This window comes from Pogonomyrmex barbatus, unplaced genomic scaffold (assembly GCF_055798465.1).
Source record: "Pogonomyrmex barbatus isolate J1 unplaced genomic scaffold, ASM5579846v1 scaffold1, whole genome shotgun sequence".
Lineage (NCBI taxonomy): Eukaryota > Metazoa > Arthropoda > Insecta > Hymenoptera > Formicidae > Pogonomyrmex > Pogonomyrmex barbatus.
The window spans coordinates 8,991,560-9,015,163 of record NW_028297098.1 but is presented as its reverse complement, the minus strand read 5'-3'; the positions used below and the strand labels follow the sequence as shown (position 1 = coordinate 9,015,163).

The 23,604-nt window shown below is 43.9% G+C and overlaps 1 pseudogene; it reads right to left on the bottom strand.

Moving 5' to 3' along the window:
* Positions 1 to 15,825: 15,825 nt before the first annotated feature.
* Positions 15,826 to 21,131, bottom strand: LOC148938034 (uncharacterized; annotated as a pseudogene).
* Positions 21,132 to 23,604: the final 2,473 nt, after the last annotated feature.

Here is a 23,604-nt window from a genome sequence, read left to right as displayed (position 1 = left end):
GCAATTGCAACATATTGTGTTCGGTAGTAGAGGGCCTTGTCTGCGCACCCTCCCGACCGCGTCGTCCGAGATTCGTCGAGCCTTACGGTCGAGATTGAGCACTCCTATAGCCGGCGACCGTCGAACGAATCGCATTTACGCGCGCTCGCTTCGAGGAGACGCGACCGATAATCGCTCCACTTATACTCGATGGCGATTCGATTGCGCACAGTGATCGGTATGTTTCCCCTATTGACGGACAAACGCGATATTCTCAATCTATCCATCCAACAGTTGCGACTTATTCCGAAGTTCGTTCTCGTGCGCGATTTCGACAGATACGTGGAGCTACTGTGGAACAGACTACCCGATCACTCTGAGAGCGAACCCCGAGGTACAACGTTGTCGCGTGTGTCTGGAGCATTATAATCGTCCGTGGCAACAATCGCATATAGACGGTCCTGCGCCTCTTATCAAGAATTGTAACGAATGCTTAGCGGCGCGAGACTACTCGATACGGCGATAAACGCGCTTCCCTTTGAACTACATATTCTCGGGTATCAATTTTGCGGGCCCGACACCCATTTCGCGAAGCGATTGGCGCGTGGCGATCGAGGCGTAAATCCGTTGGACGCGGCTTGCCGCGAGCACGACATCGCCTATTCGCGAAATAAGAAACTCGCCGATCGCCACGACGCCGACCGAGCTCTCGCCGAGAAGGCGTGCGAATGTATAACGGCCGGAGATTCCACCTTCGGCGAAAGAGCCGCCGCGATCACCGTATATGGGCTACTATGAAAGCAAAGACAAAGCTAGGCATGGGTTTGAGAAAGAAGAAGAGGAAGACGAGGAGGAGGATACTTCCAATAATGAAACGCAGAGGCTTACCCATTTTTCCGATATTAGGCGCGCTCGGTTCTTTGATCGGTGGCGCGGCGGGTGTCGCGAAGGCGATGAACGCTAGTAAAACCACACGGCGTCAACTGGAGGAGTTGCAACGTCATAATCGAGCGATGGAGGGTCACGAATTGCATTTAGCGCCTTACAAACGTGGCAGCGGTGTGACGAGAAGAACGAAAAAAAAATCATGGAAGGAAACGTTAGGATCGCTTGAGTTACCGCTCTCTGGCATTACGACGAACGAACAGCTGAACCGCTCGGCGCGTCGTCTACGAGTACCCTTCTTCAGAGGAGTGTTTATGCGTGACGCATTACCATCGAAGGCGCGACGTAACGAGAGCGGCATCATGAATCTCGACGACTCGATGGGCTCGGGTACTCACTGGGTCGCCTATGCGAAGAGGGGAAACGACGCGATTTACTTCGACGGTTTCGGCAATCTTCGACCGCCGAGGGAACTCGAGAGATATCTCGGTGGCGTAAATATAACGTACAATCGCGGATCATATCAGATGTACGATCAGAGCATTTGCGATCAGTTGTGCCTGCGATTTCTCTCGAGAATCGGTCGCGATGTGGCTGAGCCTTTCGTTCACCAGTAAGAGTAGCGTTCTCACAGCGTGCTATTTTCCCGCTTTAGATCTGAGCGACGACGATTACGAGTTAAGTCTCACGAATTTCGAGATGTACAACACTATACCGAACGTCGATTCCATGAATAATAAGTTCTATTACGACGACAAAACGATCGTGATTCCCGAGGGTTCGTACGAATTGAGCGCGATAGACAGATATTTAACGCCACTATCTCTAAAAAGCGAAAGATCGACGAAAGCAAGAGAACGAGCGACGATGACGAGAGCGACGACATCGTCTACGACGAGAACGACGAGGGCGAGAGAGGCGCGCGGTCTCTGATCATTCGAGCCAATGAGAATACTATGAGAAGCGAGATCAGGTGCGAGCATCAAATCGATTTCGTGAAACCGAACAACATCGGTTCGCTCCTGGGATTCTCGTCGTCGCGCGTGCTACGATCGAACGAATGGCACACGTACGACGGACCCGTGAATATCATGGGCGTGAATATCATTCGAGTGGAGTACAATATTACCGTGCAATATCACCTGCGTACAGCAACAACGAATCGGTTCACACGATACACGAGTTTTCCCCGAACGTTCCTCCGGGATATAAACTGTCGAACGCTCCGACATCGACCATTTCCTTTCCGATCATCGCGCGAAACGTTACCGATATCACGCTTCGAGTCATAGATCAAGACGGGCGACCGATCGATTTTCAGAGAGGAGATAACGGCGCGACTTCATGTGCGACGACGAAGGCATTAGAGAGAAATGCGCGAGAGCGAAAGATGCTCGTTCTGAACGAGTGGTACGCGAGAGGAGGAGGAGACGCAAACGCTACATCCGCGATCCTACTACAAACCGACGCGATGAGGAGGGCACGCGAGGGAAGAGCGAAAGAGCTGAACGCCGCAAACGTTGCGTTCTTAAGATCTTTAGGTTTCGTCATGAAGAATCGACATGGCGAGCGACATTTTAAGTATCGGAGATGCCCCGATCTGTGACGATCGTATCGTGAGAATAGAAACCCACACTTACAATCCGTATGCTAACATCACGTTCGGATACGATACAGCGACGAGATACAAATACCTATACAGCGACGAGATACAAATACCTATACAGCAACAGGATCTGTATACGTTGCCGTGCGAAAATTTTCTATACATCGAGGGAAAATTCGCGACGAGAGAGAGCGCGAAGGAAGGCACGGCAAAGGAAGGCACGGCAGTAGGATAACAAAGGGGGTCCGATGGCCCCCAGGTGTGTGGGGGGTGAGGGAGAGAGGGGGGTCGTAGAATCCCCAGAGACCATTGGACCCCCCTTGAGTCGGTAAGATGATTTTCTTTTCTCAGAGGGTTCATATCCGGGGAGAGAGAAGGTGGATCCCTCTGGCGGTCGTCGAGACAGGTTTATCCCTCTCGGTCGGTAAGGCGGTCGCAGGGTTTCCCCGAGTCGGTTCCCCCGTTCTCGACGCCGCCCTAGCATTTTTTTCGGGCGCGTTCTCGACGCTGCCCTAGCGTTTTTTTTTTCGGGCGCGTCATCGACGCCGCCCTAGCGTTTTCCGCGCGGTCTAGCGCTTTTCGCGTAGCGAAACGTCTTGGGCGCGAACGTCGCGATTAGTCGCGTCGTCGAGACGACTCGCGTTGTTGACAGGATGTTGCGGTTTGTCGCGTCGCCTTAGGCGTGTCTGTTTTTCATGACGTCGCGATTAGGCGCGTCGTCGAGGCGACTCGCGTTTACTTGTTTAAAGGATGTTGCGGTTTGTCGCGTCGCCTTAGTCGTGTCTGTTTTCCATAACGTCGCGATTAGGCGCGTTTCGCACGTCGCGATTAGGCGCGTCTCGCGTCCGAGCGTTTTCCGCGTGGCCTAGCGCGTCCTGTTTCGCGGGATATCGCGGTTTGTTACATCGCCTTAGGCGTATTTCATGTCTAGATGACTATGAGGATATAGCGCATGCCGCTTGTCCTGTTTTGTAGAACGTTGTGGTTTGACGCGTCGTCGAGGCGATTTTTGAGCGATACTCGCCGTGTGTTTACGATGACGAGAACCGTTAAATTGGCGAATCGGCTAGATATGTGAGACACGAATGATCGACGACGATGAGATGTGTTGGTGCTATTCGCTGGATGATCTAACATCCTCTCCATTGCGAAATGTGACGGCGTATCCATCGGTCAATGTGACGGAATATGTCGTGAGAGGACAATACGCACCGATTTCCAATCAATTAAAGAGGCGCGGTTGTCGAGATCCGCCTCAGCGTGAGATTTCGCCTAAAAAGATAATAGAGGCGTGCATATGTCATCATTATCGAGGGATGGCATATAATCTTTTATTGGAGGTACTCTACGAAAAGAAGAAGCCGATCGAGATTAGCAGGCGACAGGAGTACATGGTGAATTTTCACGAAAGCGGTCATTACGATATATTTAATGATAACGATGACGACGAGATGTTTTTTTGCGCTCATCGCAAGTATTGGAGGAAAAGCGGTGTCGTTTCGTCAGCCGCGTACGAGGAGGAGAGAAAAAGAAGAGAGCGCGTTGGCAACAACTGGCGCAACTAAGTGTGCGCGCATGTAAGCATATATTATAATCGTAATATAACTATGGATTGTACATATGAATATGTATGAGAGAATAAGATTAACCGCGAGAGAGAAACGGAGTTCTTCCTCGTTCGTTTGCGGCGCATCGCGGGGACGAGAGGCGGATGCGTCGGGAATCTTCAATTAGTGATACCGAGGATGACGTTATATTATTGGGAACGTATGAGTAACGAGAAGTGGAGACCACGCGAGGGGGAAATCGTCGCACAAGTGTTAATAATGAGAGATTTAATGTGGAATATCAAGGACAAGGTATTGGGAATGTATGAGAGATGGAGGTCGTGCGAGGAGGGGGAATTGTCATAGGAGTATTGATGATGAGAGAATTTTATTACCCTATTGTTATTATTTTATTACTCTATTGTTATTATTTTATTAATCTATTGTTATTATTTTATTACTCTATTGTTGTATTATTTTATCAGGCATATAAAAACAGGAAAGAGCTATTTGTAGGATGTTGCGGTTAGGCGCGTTCTGTGTCTAGACGGTTTCCGCGGGGATCTAGCGCATCCTGTTTTCGTTGCAACGGGAAGACGCGCGTTTTGATTATGTAAGATGTCACGTGTTTTGTCATTTCGGAATGTCGCGATTGTCGCGTTTTCGACGCTGTCTCGGGGTATATATCTAGTTGTGAGAGGCATTTTCTCTCATTGTTAGGAACGTATATGGAAACAGTCGCGCCTAACGATGGTTCGTCTTCGAGCGAGAGCGACGATTCGTTTTTACGCGCGTCCGATCGTAATGTGACGTATCGCGATCTCGACGACGATCGTTGCGAGTTGTTTATTGAGAATGACGATAGTTTAGAGTGTCACGAGACTATTGCGCCCGGTAACGACAAGGAGTGGATCGTGACGAGAGAAAATGTTCGCTGGAATGTGGCCACGTATTACTTGCGGGGGATCGGTACGGAGAGTCCGCGAGAAAAACTGTGGATCGAAACGTTGCTCACTCTGAGCGATAGAGCGGTAATCTACGAGAGAACAGCGAGAGAGAAAAAAGTTCGAGACGTTAAATTCGTTGTTCCTACGGATAATTGGGGTAACATAGTGTGGGAAGTTGCGACATGGAGAAGAGTCGCGATCTTCTCGAACGCGCGGCGGGAGTTGAAGGGATGTGCGCCTATCGTATTTGGGAACAGGAGTGTATCGAGTGTCTCGAAGTCTTGAGAGAAAGATGTGAGAATAGAGTCGATCCTACGGTTACCGGAACGATAAATTCTTTAATCGAATAGTGCAGTTGGAGGGCGAAATCTATACGCGGATACGATTTCGTCGTACGTGTTATGCAAATAATATCCTACGCTAAACGCCTTGTGATGTTGATAGGCGAATCTATTGTCGAGACTCCCACTGAATCGTTGATTTCCCTTTTCTAAGACACACTCCAGATACACGACGAATCGTAGTCTCTCCTTTCTGTCGTGATTGTGAAAAGAGAGCAACTTGTCATCCTCGCTCGGAAGAATAACAACGCAGTCGTTCGCTCTTCCGCACTCGACGCTATGCGCGACCAATTTCTCATTTGAATAAAAATAATGTAGACATCTGAAAAATACAATTTATAATTAATACAAAATTTATCTCGCAACGAGAATAATCGCTCTTACGCTTACCGATCGCATATGTATTTTTTTTCCTTATGCTTATTTATTTGCGACGTTAACAGTCGAGATAAGTGCTTTATCCACACGAAATGACCGACATTATTGCCACGCCGTTCGTTCGACAGATAGAGCAAATTTACGTGCGTAGACTTTTTGTTTCCCGTAAGCGACAAAGAAACGATCATGATATCGTTTCTCCCCGTTTTCTCTCGAATAGCAAATACGTTAATAGACAAATCATTGAGACGTTCGAATCTAGCGATGTTTCGTAGTGTCATAGGAAAATCAATACTATCGAAATTCAGCACCAACGAATAGTGAGGATACGACGACGATCTATCCGAGTGTATATCAACGGGATATAGAGCGGCCATTACCGCCCACGCGAAACACGCATTGTCGTGTGAACGTACATTAATCACGGCTCTCTTATATCTTATCTTCGGAGAAAGTAACATCCAACATCCAGCGTGCATAGGATTACACTTATTTACATTAATTATTAAATTTAACATCCGAAATAACGGCCAACCGCTATCGCGTTCCTGAAATTCCTCCAGCGACGTCAGAATAACATTCATAACGTTCCCGTCGTACCATTCTCGTAGATCGGACATACCGAATAGCTGACAATTCTTCGTGCGAATGCTCTTAACGGCGCTTTTATCATTCGCGACGAACTCCCCGTGAAACACGGTGTTGACCTTTAAACACGCGTGCATATCAAGATCGACTCGCACTCGCTCAAGCACCGTGGCCCTCGCGTCCTCAAGAAACCGTCGAGGTTCGATGTTTACCACAGCACCTGTTCGTACGCGATTCGCGAAAACCGTCTCGATATCCACCCATTCGAATCCCTTCGAACCGTATCCTGCACCCAAGTAACTAAAACGTCGACTCAAAGCGAATCTCGCACCCTCCAACTGCGCTATTCGATTAAAGAATTTATCGTTCCGATAACCGTAGGATCGACTCTATTCTCACATCTTTCTCTCAAGACTTCGAGACACTCGATACACTCCTGTTTCCAAATACGATAGGCGCACACCCCTTCAACTCCCGCCGCGCGTTCGAGAAGATCGCGACTCTTCTCCATGTCGCAATTTTCCACACTATGTTACCCCAATTGTCCGTAGGAACGACGAATTTAACGTCTCGAACTTTTTTCTCTCTCGCTGTTCTCTCGTAAATTACCGCTCTATCGCTCAGAGTGAGCAACGTTTCGATCCACAGTTTTTCTCGCGGACTCTCCGTACCGATCCCCCGCAAGTAATACGTGGCCACATTCCAGCGAACATTTTCTCTCGTCACGATCCACTCCTTGTCGTTACCGGGCGCAATAGTCTCGTGACACTCTAAACTATCGTCATTCTCAATAAGCAACTCGCAACGATCGTCGTCGAGATCGCGATACGTCACATTACGATCGGACGCGCGTAAAAACGAATCGTCGCTCTCGCTCGAAGACGAACCATCGTTAGGCGCGACTGTTTCCATATACGTTCCTAATAATGAGAGAAAATGCCTCTCACAACTAGATATATACCCCGAGACAGCGTCGAAAACGCGACAATCGCGACATTCCGAAATGACAAAACACGTGACATCTTACATAATCAAAACGCGCGTCTTCCCGTTGCAACGAAAACAGGATGCGCTAGATCCCCGCGGAAACCGTCTAGACACAGAACGCGCCTAACCGCAACATCCTACAAATAGCTCTTTCCTGTTTTTATATGCCTGATAAAATAATACAACAATAGAGTAATAAAATAATAACAATAGATTAATAAAATAATAACAATAGAGTAATAAAATAATAACAATAGGGTAATAAAATTCTCTCATCATCAATACTCCTATGACAATTCCCCCTCCTCGCACGACCTCCATCTCTCATACATTCCCAATACCTTGTCCTTGATATTCCACATTAAATCTCTCATTATTAACACTTGTGCGACGATTTCCCCCTCGCGTGGTCTCCACTTCTCGTTACTCATACGTTCCCAATAATATAACGTCATCCTCGGTATCACTAATTGAAGATTCCCGACGCATCCGCCTCTCGTCCCCGCGATGCGCCGCAAACGAACGAGGAAGAACTCCGTTTCTCTCTCGCGGTTAATTTTATTCTCTCATACATATTCATATGTACAATCCATAGTTATATTACGATTATAATACATGCTTACATGCGCGCACACTTAGTTGCGCCAATTGTTGCCAACGCGCTCTCTTCTTTTTCTCTCCTCCTCGTACGCGGCTGACGAAACGACACCGCTTTTCCTCCAATACTTGCGATGAGCGCAAAAAAACATCTCGTCGTCATCGTTATCATTAAATATATCGTAATGACCACTTTCGTGAAAATTCACCATGTACTCCTGTTGCCTGCTAATCTCGATCGGCTTCTTCTTTTCGTAGAGTACCTCCAATAAAAGATTATATGCCATCCCTCGATAATGATGACATACGCACGCCTCTATTATCTTTTTAGGCGAAATCTCACACTGAGGCGGAACTCGACAACCGCGCCTCTTTAATTGATTGGAAATCGGTGCGTATTGTCCTCTCACGACATATTCCGTCACATTGACCGATGGATACGCCGTCACATTTCGCAATGGAGAGGATGTTAGATCATCCAGCGAATAGCACCAACACATCTCATCGTCGTCGATCATTCGTGTCTCACATATCTAGCCGATTCGCCAATTTAACGGTTCTCGTCATCGTAAACACAACGGCGACAAGTATCGCTCAAAAATCGCCTCGACGACGCGTCAAACCACAACGTTCTACAAAACAGGACAAGCGGCATGCGCTATATCCTCATAGTCATCTAGACATGAAATACGCCTAAGGCGATGTAACAAACCGCGACATCCCGCGAAACAGGACGCGCTAGGCCACGCGGAAAACGCTCGGAAGCGAGCGCCTAATCGCGACGTGCGAAACGCGCCTAATCGCGACGTTATGGAAAACAGACACGACTAAGGCGACGCGACAAACCGCAACATCCTGTCAACAACGCGAGTCGTCTCGACGACGCGACTAATCACAACGTTCGCGCCTAAGGCTACGCGAAAAGCGCTAGACCGCGCGGAAAACGCTAGGGCGGCGTCGATAAGCGCCCAAAGCTACACGAAAAGCGCTAGACCGCGCGGAAAACGCTAGGGCGGCGTCGATGACGTGCTCAGGGTTACCTAGCGGGAAACGCTAGGACGCGCCCGAAAAAAACGCTAGGACGGCGTTGAGAACGCGCCCGAAAAAAAAACGCTAGGGCGGCGTCGAGAACGGGGGAACCGACTCGGGGAAACCCCGCGACCGCCTTACCGACCGAGAGGGATAAACCTGTCTCGACGACCGCCAGAGGGATCCACCTTCTCTCTCCCCGGATATGAACCTCTGAGGAAAGAAAATCATTTTACCGACTCAAGGGGAGTCCGATGGTCTCTGAGGATTCTACGACCCCCCTCTCTCCCTCACCCCCCACACACCTGTGGGCCATCAGACCCCCTTTGTTATCCTACTCACGGCGAAGGAAGTTACGAGAGCGCAGCTAGTCAACAACTGCGTCACGTTTATGTTCGACGAGATTTGATACGAGCTCAATGGCGTGGAGATCGATAAGAGCAGAAACGTCGGCATAACGACCTTGATAAAAAACTACACATCATTGAGCTACGAGAGAGATAGAGCTTTACAGAACACCAGATGGGAAATACCGCCTATAGCGTTGGACGGTTTCAACTTTTGCGTGCCTCTCAACGTACTCCTCGGTTTCTGCGAGGATTAAAAACGCATAGTGATAAACGCGCGACACGAACTCATTTTGATACGCGCTCGCTACGATAACAATTGCGTCGTGGCGCATTCAGATCAGAGGCCGAAGATCACCTTGTTGAGAATACAGTGGCGAATGCCACATGTGATACTCAATGACATTAACAAACTGTCGCTTCTGCGAACGTTGGACAGTGGACGATATCTGAGCTTTCGTTCGTGGGATCTGTACGAATTTCCGCTGTTGCAAAGTACGACCAAGCATTCCTGGGCGGTAAAAGCGTCGACGCAATTGGAGAAACCACGATACGTGATCTTCGCGTTACAGACCGGAAAGAAAAACGTACCGTTGAAAGACGTTTCTAAATTCGACGATTACAAGCTGACTAATGTAAAACTTTATTTGAATTCCGAGTTCTATCCCTACGACGATATGAATCTAGATTTCGAGCGTAACAAGTTCACAGTGCTGTACGATATGTATGTGAAATTTCGAAAGACGTATTACGGATGCGAGACCTGCGAACCGTTCATGACTGTCACTAGATTTCTGCAATACGGTCCGCTAGTGGTCATCGATTACTCCCGCCAAAACGAAGAGATCAGGAGCGCCACCGTCGACGTTCGCGTAGAATTCGAATGCAAAGAGAACGTTTCGACTTACACAACGGCTTATTGTCTCATCATTCACGATAGAGTTATAGAGTATAACCCACTGACGAACGTCGTACGTAAACTCACGTAATCACGGTTTTCCTACGAGAACGTATCGATCTTCGTTGATCTGCAAGGTTTTACCGTTCGAGAGAAATTTATGGTTAAAGAGGTGGCGATATTAAAAAATGGAATAGAGCTGACTCATCGAATATTTCGAGAAGCGATACCCTGGAATCTTCTTACAAAGACGAAAAAATCTAAAGCGTGGTGGATAACCTCCAATCATCATGGCCTGCAGTGGAGCGACGTCGCGTACAGACTCTCGAAGCACGTGATTCGAAACGGCGTGTGCGATCAATCGCGAGATGCGCCTAAACGAGTGTACATCAAAGGCTTGGAGAAAAAGAAGTGGTTAGAGGAGATTCTCGGCTGCGATGTCATCGCGGACCATGACGTGATCATCGAGACTATCGACGCGGATTTCGAGGATATAGGGCGCCTAAACACTCTGGACGACGTTCGAGCATTTCACTGCGAGCGTCACGCGAAACATTGCGCTATGGAGAACGTGTGCAAACTATACGAATGGTGGTCGAAACGACGGGAATGTATCACCGAATTATAATATCGCGTTAACGACTTATATCATATGTCAGATTGGTTTTCAATTATTGTATCATATATTAGATTAAGTGCTTATATATTATAATTAGATTCATTGCTTATACTATAATCGAATTCTTTTATCGCTATACTTATATACATGCTTGAGGAAATACAAAAATATTTTTTACAATTGTAACGGCAGGGAACCTACATACATATATATATATATATCCATACATATACATAAATATATACATATATAGAAACGCTTAGCTTACTACCCTGCACTATCCATTCCGCTTGCACGTACTCCACTTGCGCTATCGCAGTCGCTCGCTTGCCTATAGGTCGCACGCGCCATCTCGCTCACGCTATCTCGCTCGTGGTGCGATACCGACTCCCTGCCACCGGACCGACGGCGCGCAGTGGGGAACGCTGGCCTTGTATATAAGCCGGCCGGCCGAGACATCGAGACCAGATCCTATCCTGCGATCCGACTCCCGATACCGACCTAACCAGTACCTACTACCTCTCGGGGCCAAGGTTTCACTTGGCTCTGCCGGGTTTCACCGGCTTTCTCTACCTACGGGCTGAGGTTTCACTCAGCTCTGTCGGGTTTCGCCGACTCCTGCCACCGCTCCACGGGCTGAGGTTTCACTCAGCTCTGTCGGGTTTCGTCGACTCCTGTCACCGCTCCACGGGCTGAGGTTTCACTCAGCTCTGTCGGGTTTCGCCGACTCCTGTCACCGCTCCACGGGCTGAGGTTTCACTCAGCTCTGTCAGGTTTCGCCGACTCCTGTCACCGCTCCTCGGACTGAGGTTTCGCTCAGCTCTACCGGGTTTCGCCGGTTTCCGTTGCGAAGGCAGGGCTCGACGTGGCACTCGAGCCCTGCCCGCAATACCTAACCGTCCCGCCTGACATTAGCTCGTAAGTGCATGCGATAGAGATTAAGGCTGCTAGTTATAAGTCAGTAATCCTAAGATCTCTAGTGGTAACCGCGCCGTGTAAATAGACCGTTGTCGACCGCACGCCGCACCCGTCCTGCGCATCTCATCGCCTTACGCCAACTGGTTGCGTCTCCGCTTTGCTACCAGCGACACTGCGACATCATCCGGCTCTGCACTACTCTATATCTACCTTTCCACCAATAAGTGATCTTTTCGCCGCCACTTGTATTCACGTATGCTTGAATCTCCCCTCCTCTCGAACTCGGACACCGACGAGCCGATCCGAGCGTCGAGCAAGGTGACCGCGTCACACAATATATCTCACTTTATTTCATCTCAATCTTACATCCCAAAGTACACAGCAACGAGTTCGCAATCGATAATGTCGTTACGATCGAAGGCATCTCTATCGCGTATGACTCTCGAGATATTTTCCGTATCCTTAGCGGTGAACGCGATATCCTTGAAACGCGCCAATTTCATTGATTTTTCCTAATATCTTGGTCGACGAGATAACGAGATAATGAGTCGGCTGACGCAATGCTCAAGCTCGAACATATTATTCACTGTTTCCTTCGACATGGCCAAGCGAGCCGCGAATGTTTCCAGGCGTAATATCGTCAAGTTATTGATTTTTCCGAAACGCACGGTCATATTTCCAATATGCGACGGGGCTGGAAAGGACGGTTCTCCGTTGGTACTCTGCAGATATTTCGAGAGAACGTGTCGTTGCTCGACAAGCTGCCTCTACGTATCGGGCGACATCGAGAACTCTTTGCCATGACTATCTCCCAGAATAATATTCACGCGCGAGGAGCGTTCAAGAGTGACACATACATTAAAAAACTTGTATCCTCTCTTAGTCAAAGAATATTTTCGTTCTTAGAATTCTAATTGGATTCGTACAACCGGCGTTGACTCGACGCGATCGGCCTGTCATCGTCGAGCGTCCTCTTCCTCCTTCTCGCGTCGTCGTTCTCGTCGACTCGGCGCGTCTCGGAATCCTGCGAGTGCTCGATATCGTACATCTTTACAATCGAAGAGATCGCGCGATACTGTTCGTAAACGTTTCGTATCCTTCGCTCTATACACTATACGAAAACTTCCGTGCCTCTTCCTCCTCCCTCTCTTCTTCTAAATTGTCCTCGCTCGAAAATACGTTCCTCATCTGAGCGAGTCTTTTCAAAAGAGCGCGCAGTTGCTCTAACAGTCCGTCCATTGGACACACGATACCAAAAATCTCTGAATCAAATTTACCGGCCATAGTTACACTTCTGGTAAATTCGTTGTACTTGAAAAACTGTCGTTTAACGAGAAAGTACAGATTATCGTCGATGTATCGAACGGCGGACGTTACAGCGGGTGGAATCCCCGGAAATATCGCGTGCAACGAATTATGTCTGACGGCTATCATCGAGCAATCATCGATCTCGGCCACGATCTCGTCGTTGTAAATCGCGAACGTTCGCCCCGCGTTAGTATTAACCACAGCGTTGATTTTCGCAGGGAGGAAGATTCATATCCCTTAATTTCCTCGGCCAATCCGATACTAGCTCGAAATTCGGATATTCTATCATGTAAATCGTATCGTCAACAAACAATACGAGTTGGCCCGAGGATCATCGATACGCGCCCACCAAACGCGTAAAATTATCGGGAAGAAAACGCAAATAGTCCGTCAGTAACAACGACTTATCATAAGATTTTCCGACCGTTTAGGTCGACCGACCATAAGTGGCGTCGATACGCCACGTACATTCTATTTTCTAACACCAACACCGCATCGACGCGTCGCAACGCGCACAGATCCGCGGAATCCCCCGTGTAGCGCGTCGCGATCGTGGTCGTCGCTACGGTCGTCGTAACTGGTCTCGCAATTTCGCTCTTATTTCTTAAACCGTATAAATTCTGAATGGCGAGAAAATCCGCCTCGCTCAATCGCACGGGAAAGGTCTTAGAGGAAACAAAAGTGTACATTATCACATTTTTCAGAGGACTGTGATGTATCCTAATGCGTGACCGATCTCGTGCGTTAACGTATGCAGCAGATGAATCATATCGTCAGGATCAGCGGTCAGCTCGATGTGCCACTTCTCCGCGTTATCCACGTGCACCTTCGACACTTCGGATGATGGTAAAAAAGCATGAGCTAGCACGTTTCCTGGTCCGTCCAGCAACGACGGACATATTCGGCTACCTCGATGTCGAGGATCTACGAACGTGTGAAAACCTTTCTGAAACGATATCGAGATTCATCGAATCGCGCTCGAACGTCAGCGACGAATTCGCAGTCCACATCTCGAACGCGACTTCGGTGACTCGTAGAACGCTTTCGCTCGCCAGGTGAAAGTTCCAAGTGAGATGCGTCTTCGCCCATTTTCTCGGAGACTTGTCCAAGTCACTCGATATATCTTTGACGCGCATCGCGGTTTACGCATCTGTTCCAATGTAGCTTTATTAAGAACACCATCACCAGGTATACGGTAATACTCCTGGAAAAGCACAATCGCGTGTCTCAGAGCCAACGTCGCGTTATCTGATATCGTTTGCACGTTATCGCCGTCCAAGTATCCGTAGGTTTGCAAAAACCGAATCGCCTCCTCGTCGCTGTCGGCGGCGGAGTCGCTATCGGCGGCGGAGTCGCGAGCCGCCGCGATAACAGCTATCGCGCACGCGATCACGACATCCCGCGCGCGGGCGTCATCGCGCGAGACGGGAGTCGAATCGACACTGCGCGTCGCCGACCGAAACGCGCGAACCGCTCGATCAATGTTACCATCGGTCGCGAGAGGGTGGAAACCGACGCGATGAATCGATCCGAGTCGCGAATCGGAAATTTCAACCGCTTTAATTTCTATTTTCTATCGCGCGAGATTATTCTCGTCGAACGAGCCCAAATATACGTAGCGCGAGTACACGCCAACGAATGACGATCTCGCTAAAGATCTCATACGCAATATCATTAAAAAGTACATTAAAGTATAATAGAGAACAAAAGTAAAAGCATGACAACAATAGAATAGCGATAGAATAGAAATAAAATAAAGAACGACGAAATAAACGATAGACTAATCTTCTATCGCCGTTGCGGTCAGACTTCCTGTAGTCACGCGTAGCGAACGCGAAAATGACGCATCGCACAACATTTACATTCCTAATGAAATATTCCCTCGTTATTAATACTCCTACGACAATTTCCTTCTCGCGCGACTCCCACTCTTGTCTCTCTCTCTCTCATAAGTTCCCTGAACGAGGAAAAAAAACTCTATCTCTCGCGGTCGGTTAATCGTCGCAACAACGATGCGTATTAATGACGATTCGCATTGTTTTTTTTTTTCTTTATTTCAACATATCTCGTACATATATTCGTTGTTTTTATTACTCGGCATCATATTTGTACACACACTCTTATACATATATTCATATTAGTAATTAGTATATATATTAGTATATACTCTTTTACATAGATATATTAGTACATTCTCTTTTACATAGACATATACTCGCGCAAATTTGCGCTCTTCGCCACAATCGATACCCCTGACGATAATTCGCGCGAACGTCAGCGATACATCCCTACTCGCTGTCGCACTCAACGCTTCTCGCTTCCCCGCGCACTCCGAGCACTCTCCCCAGATCATCGGCGACTCGATTAACTGTCGCATCAACTCCTTTTTCCGATCCGACACGGAGTTCAAAAATTGAACTCTCAATTTCGCGTATTTCTACCAGTTGCATCTCTTCTTCTTAATTATATCCTTGATGTTATACACGTACATTCGAACCAATTCGCAATCGGTCCCTTTCTCGCCCGGAGATCTCGCCTCGAGCTGTCGTCCACCTTTCAACTTCGTCACGTACTGAACGAATCGATCAGCCTCCTCCTTGTCTCCAGATAGAGACGCGAACAACGCGTCTAAACCACTGCCATAACTCTCGTCGCTCTCGTAGTACTCAGACGCGCAAGATGCTTCTCGTACTCATCGTCGAGATTCTTCTTCGTCATTTTCAAACGCGCCAGATACTCCCAGTAATCTCGTATCCAACTCGAGGAAGCTTCCCTCGTTATCTCGATCTCCATAAGCGACGCACGCTCGTCCGGCGTCGCGGAACTCTCGACCAAGCGAACCATACTGTCCCTAGAACAGTACGAGTTCCACGGACCCTTTCGATTCCAGATCGATTCCATCAGTGACGATACGTATAGCGTTCCTCATACGCTCGGCCTCGCGTATACGCGCGATCGGCTCCGTTCCTCGATGAAGCGCCAGATGTTTAGACAGAAACGCCATCATCAGCCGCAAATTACACGCTGTCGAATGTATAGACATCCACATCGCGCGCATCAACTCGAGCGAGTCGACCGCGTCGCTCTCGACTTCCGCCGATATTTCGTCTTCCTCTTCCCGCTCGATCGTAGGCCGTTTCTCACGTTCCATCGTCATCGCCCGTTCCACTCTCTCGCGTTCCATCTCTCTCGAGAGCTCGAGCGAATCGTCTAAGAGCGATATTATCTCCGGATCCTTCAATTGACTCTCCAGAACATTAAACTGACTCTCCATCTCGCAAACTAATAATATATCATCGATACTCCTAGTTAAATACTCTCTAAAGCGGCGTAAAAAAACACATCAAACCACAAACCGGACGCGCTAGACCCCGCGGAAAACGCTCAAACGCGAATCGCCTCGACGACGCGCCAAATCGCGACATTATGAAAACAGACATGCCTAAGGCGATAAACGGTTGCGGTAACAAACCGCAATATGCAAACAACGTCTAGACACGGACACGCCTAAGGCGACGTAACAAACCGCGGCATCCCCTGAAACAGGACGCGCCACACCCCGTGGAAGACGCTAAGGCGACGTAACAAATCGCGGCATCCCGCGAAACAGGACGCGCTAGATCCCCCGCGGAAAACGCTAGGGCGGCGTCGAGGACGGGAGAAACCGACCAGGGGAAACCCCGCGACCGCCTTACTGACCGAGAAGAATAAACCTGTCTCGACAACCGCCAGAGGGATCCACCTTCTCTCCCCGGATACGAATCCCCTGAGGAAAGAAAACCATTCTTACCAACTTAGGAGGATTGGATACGAACTCCCTGGGGATTCTATGACCCCCTTCCTCCCCTCACCCCCCCACTGTCTCCGGGAGGCTTAGGACCCCCTGTGCTTATCTATTTAGATGCAACAGGATTGCTAATTATTATATATTTTATTATAATATATATCAGTATAAAAATATATAAACGTTAATATTTTATTACATGAACATTTCAATTTCTTCAAATTTTCTTCAACTTCAAATTTTTTTCAACTAATTAACTAATTTTAGTACTTATTCCATGATTTTTATAAAAATTTATAAATATTAATTGAATAACAAAGAATATTAATATTATCATTTTACATAAGTGTTTCAACTTGGCTTTCTCTGTAACTGTTTTTATAATCATATAATTAATTCAGTATTTATATATACTAGGATAATACAAAGCGCGCGCTTCGCGCGCGCCATTTCTTCTCTGACATCGTATTTTTTGTTTTTTTCATATAATTTTATATACATCAAAATATATTTTCTTCTTTACCTAAAAATTTAGAAAAAAGAAATCATGCATATATTTCTTTATATACATAATTTATATACATAATTTTCAACTTGTTTATTATCGCGCTGATTACCAAGATAAACTTTTAATAAATAAAAGATCAGGAGCATAGAAACGAAAATCAATATGTGTCAAAACATTCGTATATAATTAATGAAAATAAATACATAAGTTAAATAAAAATCTAATAAACAACGTTAATAAACGAATTTAATGAACAAACGTCGTTTCGACCTTATATTAAGTCATCCTCAGTGTGATAAAAATTGAAATTGGTCGAAAAACAAAACTTAAAATCATAATAATCCTAACGATACGCGTAAAAAAAAGGGGGAAAAAGCTTCACACATCAATTATCTAACTAAATAATATTCCATAAGTAAAAATTATATAAAAAGAAGTTGAGAAACATGGTATGTTAAAATTGTATAAAGACAAAAGTTACGCAGCATATGGCGGAATCATCAATGGTGAAAAGTCAGAAACAAATCTTTACCTCACGGTCCAATAAGTTGTTGAAATCGATACTGCGTTGGAGCATATATGTGAGTGTATCGTGCCGAATTTCCAAGTAAAGATACCATGCTTGAACATCATGTGATGTCACAATTAAAAAATCGAACTGGATGTGATTTCGTTTTTTATCAACATCCCAACAGACCTTGCGTTACAAAGCATTAAGAAGAGATGGAATTACATATCTAATCATACCAATATCCCACAAAATGAATTTCGAATTAAACATTTATCACATGAATTTCTTCGTGTTGTCTCCCTTATTTTAGATTCAACTTTTTTTACATTCAACAATTTGTTTTACAAACAGATCTTTGATAGTTCCATAGCTCGCCTTTATCACCTATGATTGCGGATATTGTAATGCAAGATTGAGGAGGCTGCGATTGCCAAAATTCCTATTGATCTCCCGTTCTACATCAGATATGTTGACGACATTCTATTAGCCTCGCCTAACCTTCTTGAGGATATTTTACACAATTTTAATTCGTATCGTAACAGATTACAATTCACTATGGAGATCGGGAATGATGGCCGTATCAGTTTCCTTGATACCTTGCTAATAATTAAAGATGGAAAGATTATTTTCTACTTGTAAAAGTACAAAAAAGTACAAAAAAACCAACCAATTCAGGTAGATACCTCAATTTTCACTCTCACCACCCGCTAGCTCACAAAAGAGGTGTTGTTTTCGGAATGGTCGATAGAACAGTTTTTTTTCCCATTTTGAATTCCACACCAAGAATCTGGTAAATTCCATTAATATTCTTCTGAACAACTCTTACCTTCTGCAATTTATTTTCACAACGATAAACAATCGAATTAAACATTTATCACATAGAAAATTGCAAAGTTCAAACGTTGATTCCGGTGCAGATACCATTGACAGTTTCGAAAATTACACTCCTCGCAAACCATTTTTCTCAATTCCTTACGTCAAAAACGTATCTGAGAAATTTTCAACAATAACCAATAGATTCAATCTTAAATTAGCTTATTCAATAACTAATTTCCTCAGCACATTTATCAAAACAGACAAAGACACACTAGATTCGATGGCATGCTCTGAAGTGGTATATGAAATTAGTTGCAAAGATTGCGATGCGACTTATATTGGCCTAAAAGACTACTTAAAACAAGAATTAATGAGCATTTCCGAGATATTAACAAAAGCAACAGTTCTCCTTCGGTCATTTCAATGCATAGAAGAGAATCGCTTCATGAGTTTAATTGGGATAATGTTAAAATTTTGGATAAAGAACCGTCCTGGAAAAAAATAGTTTCGGAAATGATTCATATTAAAAAACAATCTCATGGCCTAAATAAGCAAAGTGACACAGATCTTTTATCTAATTGTTACTTCTGGTACGTTCGGCGGATTTCACGATTCTTCTCTCTTTTTGGAACGAATGGGCGAACTCCGATACAGCACAAAAAAATCATCCTGTAAACTAAGATAATTTTTACGAGTTCTAGCTCCGTGGACGCTAATCTGCCGAACACATAAACCTCAGACTGTTGAAGGCTCGCTTTTCGAACTAACAAATAAATTATAAAATCCGATTGAATTGCAACTAAGCTAAAATAACACTTGATACTATATGTCGAATGCAAAGAAACCCTTAATGCACTGGCGACGACGGAAAATCATAAATCGTCAGAGTAGGAATCAGTTTTCCTTTATGGGAGGCTGCGTACTGGAATAGCCGCTTTCGTGGCGTCAGTTATTTAATCCGCCGACCACTCATTCGGCCACAAATATTTAAATAATGCCATATGTTAGTAAATATACTAGGCCGATTCTAACCCAGGGGCTCCGAACGGGATGCGGGTGTGCGGGGTAACTCGGTGACGCGGGAGTAAAGGAGAGGAGATAACTGGTAGGCACGGGGGGGGAAGGGGAAATGCTTTGTCGATGGTCCTTTGGAACTTGTACTTTTGAGGGGAAAGGGAGGGGGTCTTTTTTTGTCTAGGAAGAGCTGCTAGAAAAGATATTTTTTGTAGAAATTGATGTAGGAAAAGAAAAGAAAAAAAAAAGCGCCGATACTCCGGCTGCAATAAACAAATGTACGTGTCGCAACGTGTTAATTTCGAACAATTTCGAAAAATCCATTATTCGATGAAAATAATGTACCTAAACAAATTGCGATTCGGAAGATTTATAATGATGTCCCAATTTAGAAAAAATAGCATTGACGACTGTACGTGTCACAGCATGGTAAGAGAAGCGCCGATACTCCGGCTGCAATAAACAAATGTACGTGTCGCAACATGATAATTTCGAACAATCTCGAAAAATCCGTTATTCAATAAAATAATGTATTAGTCGGTAAATGGTCACTTCTCCTCTCGTAATTTTTTTTCTTGTTTTTTTAATAAATATTGAAATGTGCTCATTTCTATTTGGCCAAATCCAAGTTCTCACGTAGAAAGCAATAAATTTTGGCGGCGACGTGGAAAATGGAAAACTATGAAAAATGAACTATAGAAAATTAAATGAATTCAATAAGAAAAGAAAGAGATATTACCCTTTTTTTTATTGATATTATATCAATAAATAATATCCTATACCGGAATATTATTTTATTAAGATAGGAAATAAATTTGTTTTGATTGAAATTATATTTTTAAGCGTGAAAACGTTTTTATTCACATTTTTGTTACATCGTCTTTTTTTCATATTAAAAATTAAAGCTAACAGTTCGCAATCGACGAGTTGATGCTTATCGAAGATATCGCTATTGCGTATCACGTGTCGTATCTCCTCGGGATTTGTTATAATAGACGCAATGTTGGAGAATCGTATATACTTTTCATCGATCGTATCGACGAGTCTGTCTAGTTGATTGAACGTTACATCAATACATTCGGCGAGATTAAACATATGGCGTAGCATCGATTCGACCATCATAATGCGTACGTTTGAAGATTCAAAACGTACGAGTGTAACATCGTTCATCATGTAAACTCGGAACTGTTAACGGGCCGACGCTTATAAAATTGTCTTTGTAATTATTTCGTAACAATTTGTAAATATTCTATTGCTGCTCATGGAGTCCTTTTCATATTTTGAGAGACAGTATCAGCTCCTGTCCTCGATGATCTCCTAGGGCGATCTCCACGTAGCTCGGTGGACCGACATTGATTTCAATTTCCAGAAACTTGAAGCCCGTAGCCGTCAGTGTGTAACATTTGTTCAGTAAGCGTACCGCGCGAGGCTCCATTGAAATGCTGTGTAACAGAAATTAAATACATAATATTGCGTAATGTTGTAAAAAGATAAAAAAAAAATGTCGAACTTACGTTCCTTCTTCGTTTCACCATTGTATAGTGCGCTGTTTCCTTTGGCGGAGTATATTGCGTGTGGATCGTTCGTACAAATGAATGATGGAGGACTGATCACACCCGTGTAAATTTTGACACAGAGTTAATTCTCCCCTCTTTTGAAAGATGGAGTGGACAAAAAATCCAACGCCTGAACCCGCTGAACGGCAATACTCTATTATGATAGTATTTTGTGAACAGGCGTGTTATAGTGGCCAAGAAAAAGACAAAGGATCATACAATTGCAGATAGCATATCGAGAACGAGTTTTTTTGTTATAATGATCATAAACAGAAAAAAAACAAAGGATTGCGTCATTATCAATTAATTGTAAAATTTTTATTTCAAGAAAAAACCTAATCAGATTTTCATCTAATCACCTATAAAAAATATGTAAAGTGCCAAAAAAAATGTGAATAAAAAGTTTCACCCTTAAATCATAACGCAATTTCTTTGTCATCGATAAATCGATCGAACATTACATTGAAAAAAATGAGAATCGTTCAAATATTAAGTAATCATCAATGTAATAGCGGGGAAAAGGAATAAAAGAAAATATATTATATATATGTTATATATGTTTATTTAAGGTTACCTGCCCACCAATTAAACAATTTAAATACATTCTGCAATTAGTATAATGACATATCTACATCGTATAGAATTATCAGCGTCTAGATTGTTCAAAGAATCTACATCTTCGTAATCCGCATCCTCGATGTACACGCGCTCTTCATCGTCCAGAAATAAGTTCCGCAACCATTTTCGTTTTTCGTGTCCCTTGACATATATGACAGCCTCGTCATCGTTGTCGTCATCGTCATCTTCTTTCGTACCATGCACAAATAAGAAGGGAGAGTGTGCGTCACGGCGGGGTCCGACCACGAACCAGTCGTGAAAACTCGTAATTATTTATTATGTACAGCTTTCGTAATCAAATTTTTAGTTTCGCTGTACAGAATCGTTCCGTCGCTCCATCGTCTATAGTGATGACGTATCACCCAACGCGTGAGACTTCTCGGTGTAACGTTTGCAGAAAATTAAAACTTGCGGATGTTCATCTGAAATAATGCAGTCGAGCGGTACCTTAGGTTAACACATGCGCGATTTTAAATATTAAGACATATAACTTTTATCATTTTACAGTTTTATCATTTTATATATATATATTCTTTCTTTTATATATAACTTTTATTATTAAGATAATTAATAATAAAGCGAAAACTCATTTTCTTTCGTCTCGCGATAAGATATAATTGTATTTTATTACTATTATTGTTTTCGTTTGGGAAATATAATTTTATAACGTAATTTTCTTTTTCTCGACTCACCTCTTCTTCGGTTCTCGATGCTGCAACTGTAGAAGAGACAAAGGAGTGTTCGACGATCTTAGTTTATACTAAAGGGGAGGCTTATCGCACTCAAAATATTCCTAATATAAACTTTCCAACGAAAGGCTACTCGGAGAGTCTTTCGTTGCGCAACGAAAATTTAACTGACGAAAACGAATTAAATAAATTCTCGTTTTGCAATAATAAGATTTATTATTAAGCATTAACGATATCTCCAAAAAAATATTAGGTCTTAGCTTCATTTTTCTTTCTTTCTTTTCCATTTATCTTTTCCTATTTTCGCGTAAATAACCATAGCACGAAATAAAATGCTCAGTCGAGGAGTGCTTTGTTTGCCCCTCCCCTTTGCATCGGGCCCTAGAGATACGGCTTGGATGCAGACGTTACGGCAGTCATTAACCTCCAGAGAGTGTAGTCGTCACATTCATTCCACTGAATCAAATCACCGAATCTTTTACTATTAAGGACGAAAACTATCTTAACTATTAAGGAAAAAAAAAGAAAAGAAAGAGAATTTGCTAGAATTTTAAACTTTTAACCATTTACTTTGAACCACTTAAGGTAATTATTTCTATTATTATTATTATTTAGATTATTATTATTACTATTATTATTACTATTATTTGATTGGTTGGTTTCTTTATAAATTAAATTCATATCACGTTAAATTTATATCACCTTTTTGTGTAGCTCTTTATAGTGACACTTAAATATTATATTATATTTTTAATTTACATTATATTATTGTTATTATTATTATTACTATTTGACATCTCCTTTTTATTGATTAATTAATATATTATTAGTATTAAACCTACGTATTAGTATTAAACCTAAGTCAAATTATATACAGTGCATATTTTTATCCATTTATACATAATAATAATAATTTTTGTTATATACCTTTAAAACTCTTATACTATGTTTTCTAGCCATCATTCCCATTCTTATTTGATATTGTCTGATTTGTTTTTCTACACCGCATATAATTAGGTCTATATCACAATGTTGTTTATTCACCATTATGAGTCATAATATATTTTCCATTGACATTATTATTATTATTATTATTATTATTATTATTATTATTATTATTATTATTATTATTAT